Source organism: Megalops cyprinoides, chromosome 1 (genome assembly GCF_013368585.1).
Source record: "Megalops cyprinoides isolate fMegCyp1 chromosome 1, fMegCyp1.pri, whole genome shotgun sequence".
Classification (NCBI taxonomy): Eukaryota; Metazoa; Chordata; class Actinopteri; order Elopiformes; family Megalopidae; genus Megalops; species Megalops cyprinoides.
The window spans coordinates 4,146,421-4,157,040 of NC_050583.1; positions in this window are offsets into that span (position 1 = coordinate 4,146,421).

Consider the following 10,620-nt stretch of genomic DNA (forward strand, 5'->3'; position numbering starts at 1 on the left):
TGAAGCCTGTGTGTATGTATTTACATTTGTATGTAGGTATGAGTGAATGTCTTGCGGTAGTGTGTGTGAGCGTGTCATAGGGTGTGTGTTCCTTTGTTCTGAGTCGTGCGTGTGTTGCGCGTGCACGTATATTCGCGTGCTCGCAGAACACACGTGTTCAAAGAGAACAAAGGAACATGCGTGTGGTGGCAAGATTGAGTTGCCTATGTGTATGTGTTAGCGAACATAACGTCTGTGTGGTACAGGATATGTTCGGACAATTGATAACCGCGGGGTTATTCTGTACGGATTAAAAAGAGGTACCGGGGGTTAGCAAGAGGATACACATGCAAAGACCCGGTGTCACTGTGTGGTATCTTAACTAATGCTGCATGGTGAATAGTGATCAGCTAGGATCAGCGAAACATAGCTAGCTACATTCCTGGTAATGATCCGAATCACACACAGGTACAAACATTCATAAATGTAGCTAAGAGTCAGTTGTTTAGCTATGCAATGTCCAATGCCCAGAGTTAATAGCCTACCGTAGCTCCTGAAATGAGGTCCACATTTTTCAGTGTCGTGGCCGGTTTCACTGGTGGTTCTGTCGTCGGGGAGCCAGGGCTGGTCTGGTTTGGTCAGTTCGGTCTGGGACGGTTCAGGCACTGATGAGGGTTTCTTCTGGGAGACACGTTGAGGTGGATCCGGTCGCACCGATGTCTTCGGCTGGTAACAAGTTTGCGTTGCTCTGATTGCTGGTGCTGAAACTCGGCTCTTGTCTTATTGATCTCTGCTAGCAATTCATCGCTAGCTTGGAGAATCAAAGGCAGGACAGAGCCTTGGGCTTGGCTGTCCATGTCCCGCCCGCGTGGTGCGGCCTTCAGGGAATGAGAGGGATACGTCCATCTTCTTCAGATGTATGGAACAAGAGGGACACGTCCGTCTTCTTCGGACGTATGGAGCAAGAGGCAAGAGAGAAAGAGACAGATTCGTCCGTCTTCTTTGGACGTGTGGAAAGAGAGCAAAACGGATACGTCTGTCTTCTTCAGGCGTATTGAGCAAGAGCGGATATGTCCATCTTCTTCAGATGTATGAAGAAAGAGCAAGAGAGAGAGCAAAGGAATGCACCGTTTTCACAGTTTTTACTAGCATCACTGCAGAGGGGCATTTCCTGTTTACTCTAGCTGTCCTTGGTTGGGTGAGAGGTTGTGAAACTGCAACATCACTTCCTGTGAGATTGCATTTGATATTAAAAGCGATTTATTACTGTCTGTAAAAGTTGAACAAATAAAATGAACGAATCTATCTGTGGATGGCACTGTATGTACAGTGCCCACTATCACTTCCACCATCGCACATCCACTCAGATGGACTGGCCATGTTCTCCGTATGCCTGACTCCCACCTTCCAAAACAAGTGTTGTACTCCCAGCTTCAGACAGGACATTGTGCCCCAGGAGGTCAAAAGAAGAGATACAAAGAATAACATGAAGGCAAACATAAAAAAGTTCCAGATCGACCTTAACACCTGGGAGCAAACAGCAAACAACAGGGAGGCCTGGAGAAGGCTTGTCCGTAAGCGTGCTGCACTGTACCACAGTGACCTCCACCGTGCTGCCGAAAACATGCACAGATTCATAAAGGAGAGAGCTACTAAAAAGGCCCAAACCATATCCTCAAACCCCTCCTCCTACCCCTGCCCACACAGCCCCAAAAAATGCGGTTCCAGGGTCGGCCTCTCCACCCACCTGAAGACACATAAGGACTCAGAAGGAGGAGAGTCTTACTCAACTTTGAGTAACTGCTGTTGATGAGTAGTAACTGTGACCATGTGTGTCTGGTTTCTTTTGCATTAGCACTCCTCCTTAGCACATTTCTGTATCTGCTCTGGAGATGCTGGTTAGTGTATATTAGGGGTCACCAATCTGTGGCTCTAGGGCCTCATGTGGCCCTTCTGAACTTCCTGTTTGAAGATGGGAACAGCTTTGGCCCACACATGTTATACACACCAGCACAGAACAATGTCTGTCACTCAATGAATGAATGCATGCACTTATAATAGGCCACTGCTAGAGGAAATATAACAAGCCAATACCTATTTGCACAATGGGTTTAAATCTTATCCTTATTACTTAATTAATAATATTACTTTATTATTATTATTATTATTACATTATTAATTATCCTTATCCAGCAGTTATTGTCATATTAACTGTTTTTCTGTTGTGTAAGAACATGAACCCAATCACATTTTCCATTTTAAGATGTCTATTTTCTCTTCTCTACAGACTCAGTGGGTGTAATCTAAATGAGAAGTCCTGTGAAACTGTGATCTCAGCTCTACAGGCAGTCTTCTCATCCCTGAGAGAGCTGGACCTCAGCTACAGTAAGCTGGGAGATTCAGGAGTGGAGCAGCTCTGTGCTTTACTGATGAGTCCAAACTGTGAACTACAGATACTGAGGTGAGTGATGCCTAATATTCCTGATTTATCAAGATATTGCTGAAGTCATGCAGTAAATGCTGCCAGAAACCTCCCTTAACGATATGAAAGAAAGATCATTCTTATACATTTTTACCTTCAATAATTAAAATTACTGAAGGCAATACTGGGTGACAGAGAAAGAAATGTTTATATATTGAGGCTGAATAACCCCTGACTGCAGAAGAGTAAAGATGTAGAGGAAATACCAGGGGCTAAATTTAAAGGTTACTGCTTTGTTGGCAGTAAAGTCCTGTGAAAACGTGCATGGGATTTACTAACCAGTCATAATGGGTGAAATTCAGTATTAATAACTGTCCTTCAGGGGTAATAGCATTGTGTGCTTTTACCATTGGTGTATGTGCAGTTATTCATATGCAGTTACTCATATGCACGTTTAAATGTGAGAATTTAAAAACAGGCAAGGGATTTAACAAAGTAATAACTCTGCGCAATTTTTAAATATTCACATATGTTTGCACATTGGAGCGTCCATTTTGTTCCAGTTGATACAAACATAAACTATAAACATTATAAACATTTTCAAATTATACTGTAGATTACAGATATGGGAATACTATGCCACCAAAAGACATGGTTATGTAGTTATGAATGAAACATGTCTGGCTCTGACAAATGAACAGCGTGTTGGCCTACCTTTGGCCTTAGTGATTTCTTCACTGTGTTGTGGCAGGCTGTCCATGATTTTCTGTTAAAGCATTGGTGATGTTGTGCTCCGCTCCTCCTTTAAAGCATTAGTAAGCCCCACCACTGAAGAGGGTTGTCTTGGCCTTGCCATAATTCTGCTTTTCGGTTCATCACAAAGATATTTTATTGGGTTGAGGTCAGTGCTCTGTGCTGGCCACTGCAATGTTCTGATGTTACTGTTTTCAAACTATGTGTAGTGGCAATGTCCAAAATGAGCTGAAGCCACTGTTCTTGTGGACTGATGAATTTACTTCTGATTCATCTCGTTATTCTGTGTAATCCGTGCTAGCTAACAATGACACTCACAATTTGATAACAGATTTTCTTTTGTTCAGAGTCTTCTTTTGCATCCAGTTATGCATTTATTTTGATTGCGGATTACGTTCTGTTTGCTCTGATATTCGCTTTAATGATTTTGTGGTTTACGGTCAAAAGCTTATTGTTTCTTCACTCCGCATCTTAACTGTCAGCTTCCTTTACGTTTGTGCATGTGCAATAAACAAACTATGAATGATTAACTATCAATGCACAAAATAAACATGAATACAACAGTTGTACCTGCACAGAATATCCTAACTCATATTTAACACAAAGCAATTGACACCATTTCAATGAGATTGGCTCTTACACTATGTGTGATCAGACTCACAATCACACCCATTTCCCTGCAATCAGATAGAATCAGGGTGTCCCATGACTTTTGGATAGGATAGCACATACAGTAGATATAGTGTTATACTCACACAGACATAGACTGACTCCTTCATCGCTAATAAACTGTGAAATCTTGGAGAGAAAAACTGGGACAAACATCATGTCTGTAAAAAGCAAAAGTTCAAAACTCTGCCTGCCTCCGCCATTGCGATGTGTCTTTTATATACTTTGTAATGCCCATGTAATTCTTCAAAAGTAACAATGACATTAAAAACTGCGGGAAAATAAATTACAGGCTTCAATCAACTGTGAAAGTATTTACTTTCAGCGGCTTTATCAGGTTTCAAATCAGAATGACCTGTTTGTCTACAGTCTGTGTTTTTACCTGCATCTCATTTATAGTAAAATACATTTTTTCATGATTGCATCTCTCACTATGTAGCCATCTTCATTTCTTCGGCTGTTCCTTTTATTATAACTATAATAATATATTTTATTATTTTATTTTATTATATATAATGGTGCATATTTATTATATATATTATATATTATAACTTCATTTTAAGGAATTGGATTCCATGGTCTGCTCACACATGTCATATTATGATGTATAATGGGTCACCTGAGCCATAATCCCATTATGGGCTGTTTATAAACCCAATGGTGAAAATCATATCATCAATTTTTGAAATTCAGTTTCAGCTCATTTACCACTTGTAATATGGTACTCAGTGGAGTGCATTCAGTAAGGCAGCACAGTGCTCTTCATTGTCTACAGCTTGTTCAATATCAGTGACTACTACAGAAGGTGTAGTTATGCTGCTGTCACCAGACCTAAATCGCTATTGTGTTTCATTGTATTAGTATCATGTAAGGAGTGTTTTATCTGAGCCTTAACTTCAGCACTAGATTCAGCTGAGCTGTAAAGCTTAGAGACAGGTTTGGTAATTAAACTTTCAGCCAGCTTTAAATGGCAAGTGTCCAAGGTATTAGCACCAGCAGGCTTTCCGGGTTCAATGTCTTTCAAGGCCTTACAAACCTCCAAATCAGATACTGGATTAAATTTGACAAAATGTAGACAGAATGGATCAGTTCTGCCTGCAGGCCCAGTGCTATGGGGGTGCTTACGGGCGCATTGCACCCCTCTGTATCTTCTCCTGGTGCTGAGCCTGTCTGTCCGTGCATGTTCAAACATTTATAAAACTGTAAAAAAAGAACCAACAGATTCAACATGTTAATTAAAAAGAATTACAAAATTATATTTATAAATTTGCTGAGGGAGGGGGGAAGAGGCTTCAGTCCTCATCAGTGATATAATCATTTTTGAGAATTTGGAAGGATTGTTTAGGCTGCTTAGATTCTCAATAAGAGATTTTAAATGAAATTTTGATTTTCATTTTCTCTTGAAATGAATACATTTTTTGGATAAATATCTGAAATGAGTCAAATTACAGGAGAATTTGTCTTTCTTAGTCCAGCAAATCTTTCCTTTGATGAATAGGCTCTGAGAGTTCATCAAAAAACCAACAAACTTCTTAAAATTTCCTTTAAAAATAAAGTCTTGTTTAGAGGATTCTTCACGATTTATGCCACAATTTTTACTGCCATAAAAATGCCAATTCCGATTTTTATGGTCCTTCAGTTAAATTCTGACCTAGTAAAGGTCATTTTGTATTATTATCATTATTATTATTATTATTATGTGGGCACGTAAACAACTTTCATGAGGTCTGGAGTGTCACATACTGTCTGCCTTTAATGGAATTGGATGCTGATGATTACCACCCAATTTAAATGCCCCATAAGAACAAATTCTGAATCATTAATCTTAACTGGTTGACCGGGGGATGATGTAATAGTCTCTGTTGAGCAAGCAGTTTTGTAGGCACCTATGGAGCTACAGGAGCTACTGCTATTGCTAATATTCATTGTCATTTATTCTTTCAGAGTGCTTGATAATAAACATATGAAAACCATATCAAATATGCATTTGAGTATATGCAATGACCCCGTGCAAAATTTACATGAACAATTGACATAAATACAGAGGAGTATAGTGTTTCTCCACTTTTACAACCAATTCGACGACTGTAGGATTTTAAATGAACAAACTATGTTGGTTGGGTGACAAAACTACATAACGTGTTACCGTGTGCAATGGGCAAATAGAGTCTGCAGACACGACGCATAGGCCTACAGCAGCAGAACAGAGCGGAACAAATATTATTATTATTATTATTATTAAGCCTATTACTGTTATTGTTGCTAAATACCCACATCAAAAGAAGGCGATATAAAGTAGTGGGTGTTGGTCACGCAGATGACTCAAAAGATTTTAAGTGTTGCTCCCTTTCGCAGCGATTTTCTTTCTGCATGTTCTGCAGACAGGGTGACCATCTTCAGTCAATCCCTCAGCACTCTTATAAAAACCAAAATACGACCACACTTCAGATTTAGTCGTCTTAGAAGGCTGAAAAATCTCCGGAGCGCTGTCACTGCCTTCCGCCATGTTTTCTTTGAAACAAAACAAACCCACGTTGCATGCTGCGCCTGAGTCTGGGAGACTTGCTAACTTTAGTTGATGCTGGACAGTATTTAACGTGAGTTTTTCAAAGCGCGGTAATCAACCGTGGTTTTAATGATAATTAAAATTTGAAACGGTAATACTAACTGTTGGGAATTTTACCGTGGTTTACCGTGAAACCGGTACCCATTTCATCCCTAGTCTGGTCATATTGAATAAAAGAGAAATAAATGTTTGTAAGCTGAGGCTGAGTAACCCCTGACTGGCCTTCACTCTCTCATGAGTGTGTTCAGTCAGCTGTGAGAAAAGACCCAGGGCCAAATTTACTAAAGGATTCTGTGTGCAGTGCTGGCAGTAAAGGCTACAGAAACATTTGGGAGGAAAGGGTTAAAACTGCTCAGTTAATAGATACTTGCTTTTGCGCAATAGATCTTCCGTTTTGTTAAAGAATTTATGGTCTGTCAGTTTGTATCAGATCTATTAATTGTCATTTTTTCAGGAATTTAGAATCTGGTTTTGTGGGCACATGAACAAGTTGCATGAGGTTTAAAGCATCATATATTGTATTCCTTTCATGGAATCAGATGCTGATGATAATCAGACCCAGTTTAAATCCCCCATGAGAACAAATTCTGAATCATTAAACTCAGCCAGTCGACCGGACCGTAATCTTTGACCATCACATGACAATTACATGAGACTTATAAAAACCAAAAGTGTTTATTTGTTTGTTGCTGATTAGTTAACTGTTGTGCTGCATTTTATGTTCATTACCTTATGTTACATTTTATCTTCATTATGTTACGTAACTACTCAGCATAGTGATGCACTTATTTGTAAGTCGCTCTGGGTAAGAGCGTCTGCTAAGTGAAGTAATGTAATGTAATTTTCACATTGACTGGGACTTGAATCTACATTTGTATTTATTTATATCAGCTATATAGACACACATACAGTTCTCAAGCAAAGACATTTGAAAGTATTGCTGAACTCTGTATGTCTGTGTTCGTCAGCGTTTAAAGATGATGAGGGGTTTTACATTATTGTCATTCAGCACCCACTCTTTCCAGAGCAACTTCCACAGGTTACAGCTTTACATGTTATCCATCTATACAGCTGGATATTTCCTGGAGCAACTGTGACTTGCCCAAGGGTACAGCAGCAGTACCCATTCAGGGAATCGAACCAACAACCTTTCAGTTACGAGCCCTGCTCCTTACCACTACGGAAACACTGCAGCCCATTGTGTGTAGTTTGTAAGGGATGTAAAACAAAATCTCTGTTCAAAACAGTTTAAATGGCAATTAGTCTGTCAAAACCAAATAGAACAATTTATTTGTGAAACGCTTCACACCCTCACAAAGAAAAATAAATCTCCTAAATACCATCAGTCTCCTTGACTTTGCTGAAAGACGATTCCCTCTTGACGCAACCCTGTTTTTGGAATCACCAGTTGCATGTTAGGCTTGTCTCACTGCAACAGCCTCTGGACACTGAGGCAAATGCAATCCTCTGATACACTCACATGCAGCCAGCAGCTATTATTCACACTGCATGTAACACAGTGCACTACTGTGAAGTGGGCCATAGGTGGAACTCCACTTGTGTGATCTGAGAAACTAAATGCTCCTTTAGCCAATCAGATATTCCAAGCAAATGTGGGGTAACAATGATGTGTCTGCAGGGGGTGATGGTATCAACAGCTGGGAAGCACATTCGGATGGCAGGTATGCCACCTGCCTACAAAACTTATGGGTGGGTGGAGTGTTTTCTAGACCTTTACAACACCAAGAGTTAGACTCTTTTAGGGTTTTCCTACAGAAATAGCCACAAAGTCTTTTAAGCAGACTTGTGAGTCTGAACTCTTCTAGAACTCTTCTTTGTGCTGAATTCATTTGTTGAAATGCAGACAATGCTGTTCACCACAGGCTTGTTCTATCATAGTAGCAGAAAAGGTATCAAATTTGAGGAGTGTGTGTATTTATATAATGAGCAGGGATTCTGTCTCTTTTTCTCCACAGACTGGGTTGCTGTAATCTCACGGAGGGCTGCTGTGATGATCTGGCCTCAGTGCTGCGCTCACACCACTCAGAGCTGAGAGAGCTGGAGCTGAGAGACAATGGCCTGCAGGATTCAGGAGTGAGAGCGCTCTCTGCTGGACTGGAGGATCCATACTGTAAACTACAGAGACTGGGGTGAGGAGCATAATAATGTACAGTCAACTCCTGATTATCTGGGCTAATGGAATGGAGCCATGGCACAGATAATCAGCAAAATGTTACTTTAATCTTTTTATGTATATCTACCATTTAAATAAAGAAATAACCTTTAGTTTGAAATAACATGCTGTTAGAAGATGCACAATACAACAAATCCAAAGTTTCCATTTGAATGGCTGGTGAGTGTTAGACTGAGCCCTTCCCCCAACCCTCCCATGTGACTGGAAGGGTCTAAAAGCACTCTGCACTAGCTTAGCATGTAACTCAGTATCTTACTGATCTCTTGTAGTACTTCTCGATAACTACTCTTGCATAGCGATGCACTTATTTGGAAGTCACTCTGGGTCAGCGTCTGCTAAATAACGTAATGCAATGTAATGTAAAAATAGCAGAAAAAATCAAATACATGAAGTATTAAGGCAGGATAGCTTTGTTAACCAGTACTTCCTATATCTCAGGTTCTGTACAATTCATCATTTTAAATGCTGTTGCCAAAGCACACAGGACGGGGAGAAAAGTGCAGCTTGTTCTAATCCCATTGTCCTTTGTAAAATAAATTACTCAGAAATACCCATGTGTCTTAAAGCTTCTATAAGTGTCATCTTGACATAAATGTTCTTATTTTTCCATTGTTTAAACTTTTGTCACTGTTAAACAGATGAAATTCAGTTGTCAGTCATTTCAAAGATTGAAAGTTTTTGACCTTCAGTAGTTTGTGTGAGAAATATAGATTCTGAAGTATCATGTATCATCATAGTGAGTGATACCATTCTTAGGCCACCTGAAACACCATGAGGATTTCACCTGGGGAATAATCAGTGTATTCATCACCAATGCCTGTGTTTTGTCAACATTTACCTTGTAACCTCAGTAAAATCCAAAATTTCCGAAGCCTGTTGTTGGCTTAGAGATTGAATTTGAATTGAAAGGGATACATATTTATGAGATATAAATATGCATGCATGATAATATAAAATATATAAATATATAAATATATTTAATATAATATAAAGATAAATATGCGTATTTATCTTCATTTTTACTTACTGTTTGTCTGTGTGATTGTGGGGAAGAGTACAGAAGCGGAATGAACTTGATAAAATTCAGACTAAATCCAAGTGTTTGTAATGTTTTAAAAAGAAATGGTGAAGACGCAGGGCCCAGTGCCTTTTAAGCATGCAGTGTTAGTGCCACACATGCTACAGGCTGGGATGTAACATTAAGGAGCCTACGGATATTAGCACGCCGCTGGGGGATGGGGGGTCCTGACCAACCTGCCCACCCCTCCACCCTGCTGGAAGGAGGCCAGTTTGTTCTGCTGTTGCTCCCAGTCGCTGTCGGCAGATGATGGAGCTGGTTTTGAGCTCGGATTGTAGTGCTCAGCCTGTGCTTGGAACAGGCGTCTTTACTGTCTGAGTCCCGTAAATGTCTCCTCTTAGAATACCTTTGTTTCAGGAGCTTTAAATTCCTCTCCACTCTTTCTGATAATAAAGAGTTAATAGCGTCTCAGCTTCATTGAGCTGGGCTAAGCTGGCAGCAGATGATTTCCCTTAGTGTTGCTGTTCCAGTCTCCTCATTTGCTTTTCCAGTGCTAGACCTCCAATGCTTGGCCTCTCTGAGGGTTTTTACTGATGCATAGGTGACGAGTTTCCCTCTCAGTTTTACTTTGGCTGCCTCACCCATGATACTGTGTGGTATATCTGAGCTGTGGTTCATCTCCATGTATGGCATAAACGTAGCTCAGATGTGGGCTGGAAAGCTAGTTTCTTCGGTGGCCTGAAGAAAAACATTGACCAAAGTCTAAAACTAGATTAAGGGGTGAATGCACCAACATTTTAGTTTGATTGTAAAACAGTTATTTTAAAACATGGATTGTTTAAATACATTTATCCCCACACTGTCACAGCAAGCAGAGGTCAACGGTATTTTGTCATGAATAAAATGTCGCGAGGTTTATAAAATAATTTCAGTTATTATCTCTAATAACCAAAACTGTATGGGTAAATTGAATCCTCTCTTCTTTATTCATCTATCCCCTGGGTCCATGCACCAGAGAT